Source organism: Giraffa tippelskirchi, chromosome 3 (assembly GCF_054371585.1).
Source record: "Giraffa tippelskirchi isolate mGirTip1 chromosome 3, T2T-mGirTip1v1.2.pri, whole genome shotgun sequence".
NCBI classification, from domain to species: domain Eukaryota; kingdom Metazoa; phylum Chordata; class Mammalia; order Artiodactyla; family Giraffidae; genus Giraffa; species Giraffa tippelskirchi.
The window spans coordinates 121,688,464-121,704,033 of NC_137277.1; the positions used below are offsets into that span (position 1 = coordinate 121,688,464).

The 15,570-nt window shown below is 43.2% G+C and overlaps 1 protein-coding gene across 1 annotated transcript in view; it reads right to left on the reverse strand.

The window, feature by feature from the left end:
* THSD7B (thrombospondin type 1 domain containing 7B) overlaps nt 1-15,570 on the reverse strand; it is a 1,641,422-nt gene that overhangs the window by 1,555,197 nt on the left and 70,655 nt on the right. Inside the window, exon 4 of the mRNA XM_081579094.1 lies at nt 13,881-13,999. The gene's annotated coding sequence lies outside the window, so the exon portion shown is untranslated. The remainder of the gene's footprint in view (nt 1-13,880; nt 14,000-15,570) is intronic.

Consider the following 15,570-nt stretch of genomic DNA (forward strand, 5'->3'; position numbering starts at 1 on the left):
GTTGCTGTGGTGATGCAATCTTCCTACCGGTGTGCAGTTTCTTAAATAGATCAAAGATCAGAGCCAATTTCCTGAAAAGTCACCCTTGGGGCTCCAATTTTCCAGAAATACATCCTTTGAAAATACCCGTTGGACAAGTTTAATGCACAGAAAAATGCCATTCTGCAGGCTCCAGGAAAAATATTTATGAAGGTGCCTCATCCAGTCAGTCTTCTCTTTGTCCCCACACAATCCTCCTCCACCCTCAAGGGAGGATCATATGAATTGAAAGGAGGCTCAGGCCAAAAGAAAAAGTCTGGAAAGGACGGATTTGAATGGCACATTGTTATGTTCTGCCAATTGTGCAGACTCAAACATCACAGCTGAACTTTATAATCTTCCCCTTTGAACCCCCTTTCTACTTTTTCTTTAAATTGAACAAGTCATTAGCAGGACTCTCAAAGCAGTTTAACAGTCATCTTATAAGCCTCTAACACTCTGAAGGACACTATGTCCACCATATGCAAAGCACCATAGAGACACAAAGAACACAGACCAACTTTCTGTCTCTCTAACCCCTGAGATAAAGAAAGCACACTCCCTGGGCTTTCCTAGTGGCTCAGTGGTAAAGTGCCTGCCAATGCAGGAGACACGGGTTCTATCCCTGATCCGGGAGGATCCCACGTGCCACAGAGCAACTAAGCTCGTGAGCCACAGCTGTTAAGACTCTGCTCTAGAGCCCCGAAGCTGTAACTACTGAAGCCTGTGCATCCTAGAGCTCATGCTCTGCAACAAGAGAAGCCACCACAGTGAGAAGCCTATGCACCACAACTAGGGAATTGTTCCCACTCTGCAGCTAGAGAAAAGCCCTCATAGCAATGAAGACCCAGAGGACCCAGCCCAACCAAAAATAAATAAATAAAGTTAGAAAAGAAAGAAAGCACAATCTCTGACCTCAAGAGAGAGACTTATAACCTTGATAGGGAGATAAGGCTTGGGTACATGAAGTAACCAAGTACTTCATGGGTACATGAGGCAATACAGGACCAGTGCCTCACATTAGGTAACAACACACTTACATAAATATTAGCAAGTGTCCACAGTCATAATTTCCCCTATTCTCTTAGCCTTTTCAAAGTCTTAATCATCTTCTCTTGAACCAAAGTTATCTGTGCTCAGTTGAAAAGACTTCTCTCTCCTATAACCCAGCAGCAAAGACAATGACCCTGGCTTCTCTGAGAAGCCTGAAAAACAACTGGGGAGTCAGCCCAGCTAGGTTTGAGTACTTGGCAGAGATGTAACAAGATGTTATTAAGAATCACAGGCTTCACTCTCAGTATCCATTGACTTAAATTCAAGAGGGGGAAAAGGAAGAAAATCCCCATGCCAGAGGTTCTTTGAAACATATGTCAGTTACTCTTGAAACACACGTCACTCCTCTCCCCTCCTGCGTCTATGGAAGACATCACTAATCAATGACAGCATTCTTTCCTGCTGAGCACTGTGGCCTTAATACTGTTGTCAGCACAGCACTCCAGGCAGCACTCCCAGTTGCTACGTAGATGAAGCCTCTTTCTATCACTGTTACTTAAAGGGAGTGAGGACAGCTGGTATCACTCTCTGGGTTCCCTCACCTTCCCACAAACACAGCATGCTTAGCTTATTTGCACCTCTGATTCATTGCATGTCAGGTCTTTGTACTCAGAAGTTCTTCCTTCTGTTTTTTCAAAGCAGAGTCATTCTTAGAGGCCTGGCTTACCTTCCATCTCCTCCAAAGAGGCTTTTCAATACCCCAAGCCCTCTTCAGCCCCCAGTCCTCCCATTTCCCATTGCTGTCTTCTGATACTATTCAATGGATCCCTGTCCTAAGTCTTCTTCTGAATTACTCTTCCCTCCTCTACTAGATTTTACGTCTCTAAGGTTTTTCAAACTTTTAAAAATCTTTACTGAAAAGAAGCCTTACACATTAAGAGAGTTGCTATATAAAAGAGTAAATGAAAATATATTTTGGATTTTTTTTTTTATTTCAGTGAGGGATTTGGGAGGAGGCCTGCCACAAGTCCCCATATAAGAGCAGTCTGAAAAATTTAAATCCCACTACAGTGCACTAGCAACGCCAAAGAATACATGATGAAATACAAAGATGAGTAATGCAAATAAAATGCTATAAAGACCCCAAAGAAGGAAGATACATCATAAAGTTTATAGTGCGAATGAAACTTCACCTCTGCCCTACAAAGCCAGCAAATGGTTGGACTTAGTTGATGGGGAGAAACTGTACTTTCATTTCACTGGCAGGTGACTTTTAACCAGTCACCAGGAACACTGACAGGACATCCACTTATTACAATAAATGGCTAGAAACAAAACTCTAGTCCTTGACAGTGCTGAAGCACATACTCAAGACATTCACATCTCAAGTTACTTTGCAAACAACACATTAAACCTCAGACCTCTTTGTCTTCTGGTTTTACAGGTGTGTACAGAGAAGTCAAACAACTAAAACATCATAAGGAGATAAGAATTAAGTTTGATTTCCTCTTGTACCACTCCTCCTGAACAAAGTCATTTCCTGACCTATCACAAGACACCATTCATCATCCCCACCCCATTAAATCTACTCGCTTTCATCAGCTGTTCCTAATCTAGTTGGGTATGGACAAAAACATTGGGCATGCTTCCCATGAATTTCACTTTTTACTTGAATACCCACTTCCTTCACTTAGTTTCCCTGGCTTACCTTTCATCCACTCCTCCCTAATCCATCAGCTTCCCTGTTGCCTGGGATGTAGTGGGCTCAAGGAAGCTGTGACCATGCCCCCTCTTCACATCACCCCAATCCCACCGCCACCCCCAGCTCAATTCCATACTCCACTGGTTCCTGGAAGTAGTCTGATCTCAGGGTTAAGAGCATAAGAACTACAGGAAGATATTTTGCAGGCAGAGGCCCTGGTTGATGGCAGATTCTCTCATCACATCCTTCCACACCCTCTGAAACATTTTTTCAACTTTTATGGCTTTCTAAAATGGAAGTATAGTTGATTTACAATGTCGTGTTAACTTCTGCTGCATGACAAAGGGATTTATTTATATATATGTAATATATATATATATATATATACACATACATATACATATTCTTTTTCATATTCTTTCCCATAATGTTTTATTATAAGATATCGAATATAGTTACCTGTGCCATACAGTAGGGCCTTGTTGCTTATCTATTTTATATATAATAGTTTGAATCTGTTAACCCCAAACTCCTAATTTATCCCTCCTCCATCCCGTTCCCCTTTGGTAATGATAAATTTGTGTTTTATGTGTTCATTTGTGTAATATTTTAGATTTCACAGATAAGTGATATCATATGTTATTTGTCTCTGTCCAACTTACTTCACTTAGTTTGATAATCTCTAGGTCCTTGCTTCTCCAAGCCAGGCTTCAGCAATACGTGAACCGTGAACTTCCAGATCTTCAAGCTGGTTTTAGAAGAGGCAGAGGAACCAGAGATCAAGTTGCCAATATCCGCTGGATCATCGAAAAAGCAAGAGAGTTCCAGAAAAACATCTATTTCTGCTTTATTGACTATGCCAAAGCCTTTGACTGTGTGGATCACAATAAACTGTGGAAAATTCTGAAAGAAATGGGAATACCAGACCATCTGACCTGTCTCTTGAGAAACCTGTATGCAGGTCAGGAAGCAACAGTTAGAACTGGACATGGAACAACAGACTGGTTCCAAATAGGAAAAGGAGTACGTCAAGGCTGTATATTGTCACCCTGCTTATTTAACTTATATGCAGAAGTACATCATGAGAAATGCTGGGCTGGAAGAAACACAAGCTGGAATCAAGATTGCCGGGAGAAATATCAATAACCTCAGATATGCAGATAACACCACCCTTATGGCAGAAAGTGAAGAAGAACTAAAGAGCCTCTTGATGAAGGTGAAAGAGGAGAGTGAAAAAGTTGGCTTAAAGCTCAACGTTCAGAAAACTAAGATCATGGCATCTGGTCCCATCACTTCATGGGAAATAGATGGGGAAACAGTGGAAACAGTGTCAGACTTTATTTTTTTGGGCTCCAAAATCACTGCTGATGGTGATTGCAGCCATGAAATTAAAAGACGCTTACTCCTTGGAAGGAAGGTTATGGCCAACCTAGACAGCATATTGAAAAGCAGAGACATTACTTTGCCAACAAAAGTCCATCTAGTCAAGGCTATGGTTTTTCCAGTGGTCATGTACGGATATGAGAGTTGGACGGTGAAGAAAGCTGAGCGCCGACGAAAAGCGCCGACGAATTGATGCTTTTGAACTGTGGTGTTGGAGAAGACTCTTGAGAGTACCTTGGACTGCAAGGAGATCCAATCAATCCATCCTAAAAGAGATCAATCCTGGGTGTTCATTGGAAGGTCTGATGTTGAAGCTGAAACTCCAATACTTTGGGCACCTCATGCAAAGGGTTGACTCATTGGAAAAGACCCTAATGCTGGGTAGGATTGGGGGCGGGAGGAGAAGGGGACGACAGAGGATGAGATGGTTGGATGGCATCACCGACTCGATGGACATGGGTTTGGGTAGACTCTGGGAGTTGGTGATGGACAGGGAGGCCTGGCGTGCTGCAATTCATGGGGTCGCAAAGAGTCAAACACGACTGAGCGACTGAACTGAACTGAGGTCCTTCCGTGTTGATGCAGGTGGCATGACGAAATATTTTGAAGCAGGTGTAAAAAGTCACACCAAGTCCATTGTCTTTCTGCTGCACAAGGTGAAAAGGATAAGAATCAAGGGTCGGTGCAATCCTAGGCATTCTCCTTACTCATGCTGCCAGGCCGTGAGAGTCTAGGGAGAAATTCGCTTCAGAATTGTAGTCTGAGCCCCTTGGCCTTCTCTGAAATGAATGCTTCAGCAATGCCCCATAGGCAGATCATCAAAACCTTCTTAGGCGTTGTTACAGGAATGCTTCTGAGGGCCACAAATCTTGCCACGGAGCTTCAGTATTTATCCAGTCAGCATTTCCACAGTGTGCTAAGGGCTGGTGAAGAGTTGACAAGGCAGCTCTACCAGTCTCCCCACTTTATAAAGTTGGAAGTGGGCTGACCTTGAGCGGGGCATGTGTCTTCTCTGAACCTCAGTTTCCTCATGTGAAAAAAGAAGGGGTTAGACCAAAGCCTGCCATGCTGAGCAGTTAGGAGATGGCTTCAAGGACACTGCTCCCCTCACCATTCCAAACACCCTGGATTCCATGCACATGAGGGGCTGGTTTAAAACAGGGTGGTCTTGCCTTGAAAAAAAAAAAAAAACTGGCTAACAGTCCTCAAACTCAGATAGAATACTTGGTGACAGATAAGCCATTTAACCTGAATATTTGGCAACGAGAGATGTCTCTCAGGTGTCTATCTGCACAGCCTGTTAGAAACCGCCTTTTCTTTTGAAAACATTCTCTCAAGCAAAACATGTGCGTGGGCTTTCAACAGCGGCACTGGTGACCCTGCCCCTTCTGATGACTGACCAGCAATAGACACTGGACCCACAGGGAATCGCTCAGATCCTCTCATCCAGAATTCAGAGCTGGAACTGTGAGACTACGAGTCAGTTTCCACGTGAAACTGGAACTATAACATGTTTTGTGGGCTTCTTGGATCAAGATAGAAAATATACGCTCATCCTCCAGCCTTCCTTCTACCGTTTGAACTTTAAAATCCGAGGTGTTCATCCTTACAGAGCTCCAAATGCCTGGGCGTGGCTGCCCAACACAATGTTTACCATTTTTCCTGGAATATGATACACCAAGTGGGGGTAGGGTGAAAAATTGGAATTGTGTAACCACATCTGGTGTCAGAATAGCCTCTCTGCTGGTTTTCCTGGCTCAGAGGGACAATGTGGTGGCTTAAGTGTATAGACTAAATTCGCAGGTGAGCTTAAAGATGGCATTGCAGGTAAGTTCCTGAATTAATGGTTCAAAGCTACCATCCCAAGTGTTCCCCTTATACTGGCCTGTGTGGCACTGGAATAACAAGATCCTGGCACTTTTAGGTTAATGAGACTCCTCTCTAGAGCCTTTCCACGGACTTTAGAGGCCAGGGTAGGGCAGCCCTATGTAGTGGGGAAAGTGGGGAGTAGTCAAAGGTCTGTGTAACACGGCTCCTGGACTGAAGGGCAGTCATGGTTGGCTAGATGGACCAGAGCAGAGAATGCTTCTCTGCTGATGGAGAAAGGATGCCTCAGGCTCTCTTTTTTCATCAGCAACAGTTGTTTATTATTACCAGCAACCCGAGAGGCCTAACTTACCCAGCAAACCTAACAGTCAAGGTCAAAACTGAAGGCTCCTTGAGAGTCTATGAGAACAGAGTGTTAGAGAGAGTGGGTGACACGTCTTTGTGGGCTGTCAGCCACTCTGTAGCTGAGACAGTGCCAGACATTTGTACCACAACCTGCCCTCAGCTTCCCCTTTCCCATGCTGCAAACAACCTGTTCAGTTCTTTGCACTGCACCAACTCTGTGATCACCAGTCCCCCAAAGAGGCTTCAGGGAAGAGCCACTGGAAGGTGGTAGGTTCCCTTATGACCTGAGGCTCAGAGCAGTGAGCCGAAGGAGACAGTGTGATGGGTGTAACGGCTCACAGGAAACCAGGACTCAGAAGCAGCAGGCCCAGCCCTCTGGTGAGCTGTGTGCCTGTGGGCAAGTCCCTTACCCTCTCTGGCTTTCACATGATTCCTCTGTAGAAAGGGGAGGGAAAAACAGGTGATCACCAAGATCCTACGAGCAAAGGGATTCCCTCACCTCCTCTGGCAACACCTCCTATCTTCCAAACCATTTCTGATGACAGTCACTCCCCAGAAAGGTGTCTGAGTCTTTCCTGGATGCTATCTGCCCAAAGAAAGTGAGCCTTGATTGTGATTCACCCCACACTTCTTTCCTCCATCGCCAGGACTGCTCACTTGATTTGGAATCGAGGGCTGCCAGTGTCTGGGCTGCTCTGGCAATAGACAGTTGAGTTATTGGAACAGAATAGCAGGTCTTCAGAGCATGTCAATCTGGTCCTTGGATTTGCATGATTGCACATTCAGAGACAGGCACCTGCACTCAGAGCATCCTTGCTCAGGTTCCAACACGCTCCACTGAGCCAGCCCCAGCTGTTTTGAGCGGCCTGTTTAAACAAGGCCTGCCGGGAGCTGGGCCTGGCTGCTGAGGTGAAACTGTGTGTTACTGGTTGACGTCGCTTGACTGCCAACCGGGCCTTAGGGACAGCTGCACAGGGTGTCGGCCCCAAGAAGCCTCCTCCCTCCGGGGCTGGGACATCTGCTAAGCCTGTTTGTCGTCCTTTCCCAGCATCAGAGCTGGGTCCTGGGATACTCAGCATCCCCATTACAAAGACTTTCCCTGGGTCCCTGGCTTACCTCAAGTGATAAATCCATGAACGGAACTCTCCAACAAGATTTCATCGTAGCATACAATCCACAGTTAATTTCAGGGTTTCAGTCCCAACCCTCCATTTACTGACTGTGTAACACTAGGCCTGTCTGAGCCTCTGGTTCTGTAATTGCAAATAGGAATGACAATACCACCCACCACATTGGGTTGATGTAGAAATAAATAATACAGGCTAAGTAGTTAGAACAAGGCCTGGCACTTGGTAAACGCTCAATAAATCTTAATTTGGTCAAGGGAGACTGGATGTGGAAAGTAGCTGGAAAAAGACAATTTCATTTCATCATTGAAAAGCACTACTTCTCTTTAAGTTCCAAAATCTTCCTTGTATTCAGATGGAATTATTTAACTGTGACACTGAGTACTATAAAATGTAATCTCTTCTGAGATTTTCCATTTTTAAGATACAATGCATTATTTGGAATGCAGGCTGAGGGGAGAGTGGGAAAATGGGAGGGTCCGGTAGACCTTTCACCAGACCTGGTAGACCACTCCCCTCAGGCTTCTGGCCTCCCTCCCCATGGGGTGACGTGCCTTTTGCTCTGAACAGAAAAAGTCAGAATAGAGAAGTTAAACAATTTTTCCGTAGTATATATGTACCACATCTTCTTTATCCATTCCTTTGTTGATGGACATTTAGGTTGCTTCCAAGTCCTGGCTACTGTAAATAGTGCTGCAATGGACACTGGGCGGTGGGGGCGGCGGGGGTGAGGGGTGGGTTGTCTTTTTGAATTATGGTTTTCTCTGGGTACAAGCCAATAAGTGGGGTTGCTGGGTCATATGATAGTTCTATTTTTAGTTTTTTAAGGAATCTCCATACTGTTCTCCATAGTGGCTGTATCAATCTACATTCCCACCAACAGTGTAAGAGGGTTTCCTATTCTCCACACTCTCTCTAACATTTATTGTTTAATGATGGCTATTCTGATGGGTGTGAGGTGGTACCTCATTGTAGTTTTGATTTGCATTTCTCTCATAATTAATGATGTTGAGCATCTTTTCATGTGTTTGTGGCCATCTTACATCTTCTTTGGAAAGGACTATTATTCAACCTTAAAAAGAATGAAATTGGGTCATCTGTAGAGACGTGGATGGGCCTAGAGACTGTCATACAGAGTGAAGTAAGTCAAAAAGAGAAAAACAAATATCATATATTAATTCATATATATGGAATCTAGAAAAATGGTACAGATGATCTTATTTGCAAAACAGAAATAGAGACATAGATGTAGAGAGTAAACATATGGATAACAAGAGAGGTAAGTGGGGGATGAATTGGAAAATTGGGATTGGCATATATACACCGTTGATACTATGTATAAAATAGATAACTAATAAGAACCTACTTATAGCTCAGGGAAACCTACTGTGGTGACCTAAATGGGAAGGAAATCTAAAAAAGAGGGAATATACGTATATGACGGAGAAGGCAATGGCACCCCACTCCAGTACTCTTGCCTGGAAAATCCCATGGATGGAGGAACCTGGTAGGCTACGGTCCATGGGGTCGCTAAAAGTAGGACACAACTGAGCAACTTCACTTTCACTTCTCACTTTCATGCACTGGAGAAGGAAATGGCAACCCACTCCAGTATTCTTGCCTGGAGAATCCCAGGGATGGTGGAGCCTGGTGGGCTGCCATCTGTGGGGTCACACAGAGTCGGACACAACTGAAGCGACTTAGCAGCAGCAGCAGCAGCATACGTATATGAATGGGCTTTCCAGGTAGTTCAGTGGTAAAGAATCCACCTGCCAATGTGTGAGATGCAGGTTCAATCCTGGGTTGGGAAGATGCCCTGGAGAAGTAAATGGCAACCCACTTCAGTATTCTTGCCTGGAGAATCCCATGGACAGAGGAGCCTGGTGGGCTACAGTCCATGGGATTGCAAAGAGTCAGACACAACTTAATGACTGAGCACAATACGTATGTGTATAGCTGATCCACTTTGCTGTACAGTAGAAAGTAACACAACATTATAAAGCAACCGTACTCCAATAAAAATTAATTTTAAAAAATAATGATTTGTCCATGCTGTATGATTCAAAACCAGATCTACCTGGATGAAAAGTCTCCGCTGTATATGGAATTTAGAAAGATGGTAACGATAACCCTATATGTGAGACAGAAAAAAAGACACAGATGTATAGAACAGTCTTTTGGACTCTGTGGGAGAAGGCGAGGGTGGGATGATCTGAGAGAACAGCATTGAAACATGTATATTATCATATGTGAAACAGATCGCCAGTCCAGGTTCGATGCATGAGACAGGGTGCTCAGGGCTAGTGCACTGGGATGACCCTGAGGGATGGGATGGGGAGGGAGGTGGGAGGGGGGTTCAGAATGGGGAACACATGTACACCCATGGCTGATTCATATCAGTGTATGGCAAAAACCACTACAATATTATAAAGTAACTAGCCTCCAACTAAAATAAATACATTAATTTTTTTTTAAAAAAAGGAGAAAAAAAAAGTCACCGCTATTTCTACTCCTCCATCATGTCAAGCGTGGTGCCAGGCAGGCACTCCAGAAGAGACATAGACATAGGACATGGCCCCAAATCCAAGGTGCCATCACCTTGACAGGAACAGCTAGTGTTACACAGAAGGCCTAGGAAACAGTTGAGAAAGAAAATCTAGAAGATTTTCCTAGAAATCACAACAAGAAAAGGAAAGTTAGAGAATCAAAACAAGAGATCTAATATCCAGCAAACCAGAGTTCTAGGAAAAGAGAGGAAATCATGGAGAAGGAAATGGCAACCCACTCCAGTATTCTTGCCTGGAAAAGTCCATGGACAGAGGAGCCCGGCGGGTTGCAGTCCATGGGGTTACATGACTGAGCACGCGTGCATGAGGGTGGAGGGAGATGGGTTGGTAGCAATAAACTGGTAGAACTTTAAAAAAAAGGAAAAGAGAGGAAATCAAAGAAATAAAGTTTCCCAAAACTGAAAGGTGTGAGCTCACTGATTGAAAAGGATCTGCTAAGGCTACAGACCAACTTGGGATTAGGGACACACCATCATGAAACTTTCTATCATCGAGGATAAAGAGAAAATCCTAGAGGTGTTCAAAGAAGAAAAATAAGATACATACAAAGGGTTGGCCCCAGGACAGCACTGCAGTTCTTTCCAGCAACACTGGAAACAAACACCCCCCAGTTTCTGAGTAAAAACCATTTCCCATCTAGATTTTAAGACTACGTCAATGAAGTATGAGAGTAAAATAGTCATTTTTTTAAAAAAATTAAAGTTTTTGAAACATCTACTTTCCATGTACTCTTTCTCAGGAAGCTCTTAGAAGAGGCTACATCAGAAGTAAGGTAACTGCCCATCGGTGTGCTGTTAGCGGGCTCTTACTGGCCCACAGGAGCATCTCCTCCCATTCCTAAGCAAGACAGTGCGACTGGGCCAAGGGGTGCCCAGCTAGACATCATTACTGGGTGTATCTTGAAGGGTGTTTCCAGATGAGATTAATATTTCAACTGGAGGATTCAATTCAGTCAAGTGTCTTGTCCTCCCCAGTGTGAGTGGGTATCTCCCAAACTGTAGAGGGCCTGAGAACAAAAAAAGGCAGAGGAAGGAGAAATTTGCCCCTTTCACTTCCTGGCTGCCTGCCGAGCTGGAACACTGATCTTCTCCTGCCCTCAGACTGGGATTTATATCATCAGCTCCCCTGGTTCTCAGACCTTCATACTCAGACTGGAATTAAACCACTGGCTTTCTAGGCCCTCCAGCTTGCAGGTTGGAAGAATTCTCAGCCCATGTAACCCGGTGAGCCCATCCCTCATAATAGGTCTCTTAATGATTGATTGACTGATTGATTGATTGACAGATAGATAGGTATCTTATTGGTTCTGTTACTCTGAAGAACCCTGACTAATATATGAAGTTTAGTGATATTACATCAGTAAGCTAAAATCATCCATGGAGGGAATACTGATACCACAGAAATCAGCAACACTACAAACTACGGCTTCCTCCCCTTCTCAACTGTCCCCTAGCCCCAGGTAGTCATGAAACATTTACCAGCACATCCCTGAAATAAACCAAGAGAGAAAAAGACAAGGGATCCTGGAAATAGCAATGCTACTTAGGAGAAAAAGCTAAGTAAATTACAAAGATAATGATGACGGGAAATCCCAGGATAGATGAGGAGAAAGTAAATAGAGGGTTAGGAAGACTGATACATTATCTGACAGTTTTGACCACCTTGAGAGGGACTTTTAAACTCTGGCGAAGACTATAGAGATATATTAGTAACAGGTGCAAATGAAAAGCAAAAAGTCAGTTATTAACTATAAGGAAAATAAAATGATTCACAAAAAAGGAATAACAACTCTAGTACACTGTTTGACTCCGCTGTGAACAATGTCTATATTAGTGATAGTGATGTAAAAACCAATGTTGATAGTCCTCTTAAATGCACCCAGTACTAAAACATATGTATTATTTTGGTAAGTGCGATAAGTTCTATTGGGTATGGAGCACAAGCTGTAATCAAAGGATGGAGAGGACTTTCCCACTTGAGTATTGCTTGAGCTGTATGATATTTTTTCTCCAGTGTTTTGTTTTATAGAAGTTTGGAATTTCTTTAATTTTATTATGTGTACTCAATACCGCATATACACAATTCTGATTGTTTGCTCTAGTTTACTACCAACAAAAGATCTGTTAATCACACACACACACAAAACCCTAATGTTGATCTAACTAAAACTGGTGTGTAACTCCATCAATAGACTGTATGGAAAGGAACTGGAGACTCTAGAATATAGGAATGGGCTTCCCTGATAGCTCAGCTGGTAAAGAATCTGCCTGCAATGTGGGAGACCTGGGTTTGATCCCTGGTTTGGGAAGATCCCCTGGAGAAGGGAAAGGCCACCCACTGCAGTGTTCTGGCCTGGAGAATTCCATGGACTATATAGTCCATGGGGTTGCAAAAAGTCAGACACGACTGAATGACTTTCACTTTCAAGTTATTGGAATACTCTCTAAATCTAGTAAACAATAGATAAAATGGAAAATGGAAAAAAAAATTTTCTATATAAGCATGTTATCAAAATATACAAGTAAGCATCTCAAGACGTAGACAAGTGTAACTGGTTACCTCTGAGAAATGATAGGTCATTGGAGGGTGTCAGGAGGCAGGCAGGTGACTGTCACTTCTTGCCTAATCCTCAAAGTACTATCTTACTCTCTAACTGTGCCCCTAATTATTTTAAATAAACAAGGAGAGGAGGCAGCATGGTGCAGTTAGGATTATCTCAGCCTTTGGCCCTGTGGGGCTCCCAAGATGAAGAGCAAGACCGAGTGAGCTGGGGAAGATGGAGTGCCCAGGGCTTCCCTCTGTTATAGATCTGTGAAATGAAGAGAGGGGAATGGTCAGGGGGAAATAAGTGCAAAGGGCAGGCACAAGAATCCATCTTGGAGTCAGTCAGCTGGGAACTTTTACAATTGAGTCAGATTCTCCCTGAATTGTTCCCAAACAAGGCTGCTAGCTATAAAACCCAGAAGTCAGTGGATAAAAAGTATTATTGACCATAATAGAAAACACATGATGCAGAAGTGTCCAACCATAAGGAATGGCTCAAATTTTAAAAAGTACATCCATATACAGAATAGTGGGCAGGCGTTTTAAGAGATACTTAGGAGGCTATTAAATGGCATGGAAAGGCACTTACAGTCTATTCTGTTTAAGGGGAGTAAAAGGGAGAGATGAGGAGAATATACTAAAGCATATATAGCATGCCTTTAAAGAAAATTCCAAATTTGGTCAACTCCTTCTAAAACTATCAGGCAACAAACAGACATCCAAATGCAACATGCCAAAATGCTGGTTTCTAAGTTAAAACAGAGCTCTTAGTTTGGTTAATACAGTAATTAAAAGAAGTTGCACCCTCTTCATTGGACGAAATATAAACTAATACAAACATTTTGGAAAACAATTTAGAACTATGTACTTAAGCCTCAAAAGCTGATCTGGTAATTTCTCTTCTGGGAACATGATCTAAGAAAACAATGAAAATGCAGGAAAAAGGACCTTGCACCATTATTTATAAAGCAGACCAAGTAAAGTATTTAATCCCAAGGGTAGTATATTACATAGTCATTAAAAAACATGTTTCCAATAAATTTAATAAAATACAGGGAAATGCTTATGATATGATTGATGGTGGTCAAGAAAAAGGATGCCCCACTGTATAATCTCAAGTATTTAAGGAAAATGCACAGCATAAAAGAAATGCATCAAAACATTAATCATGGTTATGTTTGAGAGGTAGAATCATGTTTAATTTCCATTCTCTTATCTAGACTTGTTTCCTCAGTTTTGTACACTGATAGCTAAGAGGTTGAATAACATTCCTAAGTACACACGAACTGGTAAGTACAATGTTGTTTTAAATCATGCATTCAAGAAGTGTGCTCATGAACAGACTCTCTAGAAAACAAAGACACAAAAAAATACCTGGAACTGTAGCATTTGCAATTTCCAAGATGTAAATACTCCCTCTGTGGCCAATTTCAAGCTTCAGAGCCTGCCTCACACAGGTAGACTGGAGCAGGGAGGAGGCCTCGGACGAACACCTAGGGCAAAGGTGAAACCAAGCAAGCTGAGAATGAGTTACCCTCTCTAAGCATATCACCCAACCCACATCCCCATACCCCTACCTCCCAGCTTCCCCCTCCACTGTTGGAATCCTGCTAATGAGGGCCACTTTTACCTGGTAAAGAAAACAAGTCCAAGAGTAAGATTCATTCAGTCCCAAAGATAGATTTCAAAAAAAGAAAAGCCTTGGCTTTTCCAAAAGCCAAGGCAAGCCCAGATGGGTCAAAAACTGAGATTATTGCAGGTATAATCAAGAGCTGCTGCTAAGTTGCTTCAGTCGTGTCCGACTCTGTGCGACCCCATAGGCGGCAGCCCACCAGGCTCCGCCGTCCCTGGGATTCTCCAGGCAAGAACACTGGAGTGGGTTGCCATTTCCTTCTCAAATCCATGAAAGTGAAAAGTGAAAGTGAAGTCGCTCAGTCATGTCCGACCCTTAGCTACCCTGTGGACTGCAGCCCACCAGGCTCCTCCGTCCATGGGAGTTTCCAGGCAAGAGTACTGGAGCGGGGTGCCATTGCCTTCTCCGATAATCAAGAGCAAGTAGCAAGAAATCAATCAAGCCGTGGAGACCAGCTGCCTCCAATCTGATTCATTTCCAGAGGTAACAGTGGGAGGAGGGATGGTTTACTTCACATTTTAAGGAGTAGTAGAATCACCTGGGAGATTTGGTAAATACAGATTGCAGGGCCCCACCGTCATCACTTATGAGTCTTAGTACATCTGCAGTGGAGCCAGAAAAGGTGCATTTGTCACTCGCTCCCAGGTAATGCCTGTGTTCTTGGCCCAGAAACCACATTCTGAGAACCACTGGCCTAGATGGTTCAAGTTACCAGCAAAAAAAAAAGGAGGATTTCAGTAGAAGAGCTGATGGATGGTGTTTACACGTGGATTAAAGGAATGAAAACAGGTTCTGTTCCTTCTAAATACACAATTACAATGGTTTCCAGTTCATGTCTTAGTAATTTGCAGATCAGCCTAGCTTAGCAAGAAAGGAAAGTCAGAAGTCACTTTCAGGACTCTACATACGTACAGATGCAGTCGGACCTCCTAAAAACAACAAAGTTTTACTACTGCCATTGCTATTTTAGAAACCAGAACACACAGCCTCAGAGAGGGTCAGCTGCCCCAAACCACTGGGCATGAGCAGCAGCGTGTGTACTGGGAATGGAGGTAGGGAAATGCCGCCTGCCCTTGTGTGCCTTCACCCCCACTGTCCCTCCAGTCTCGCTGACGACAAAGAAGGGATGAAGCTCCAGGTTCTTCACTTTCTCGTGCCATGGACCCTGGGGCATGAAGGAATCGCTGAACCTCTTCTCAGAATAATGTTTTTCAGTGCTTGATGTAAAATACCCAGGATAAGAAAAAAAAATCAACTGCATTGAAATATTGTTATCAAAATATTTTTTACAATAACACGTAGTGATGACAAGACATTACTATTTATTAAAACACTGAAGATCTAGGGACTAACCTAGTAACTGCCATCATTTTGAAGTAGTGAAATAAACCATATTTTGATATAACTGAAGTAATTTCAATGTGCTAAAAA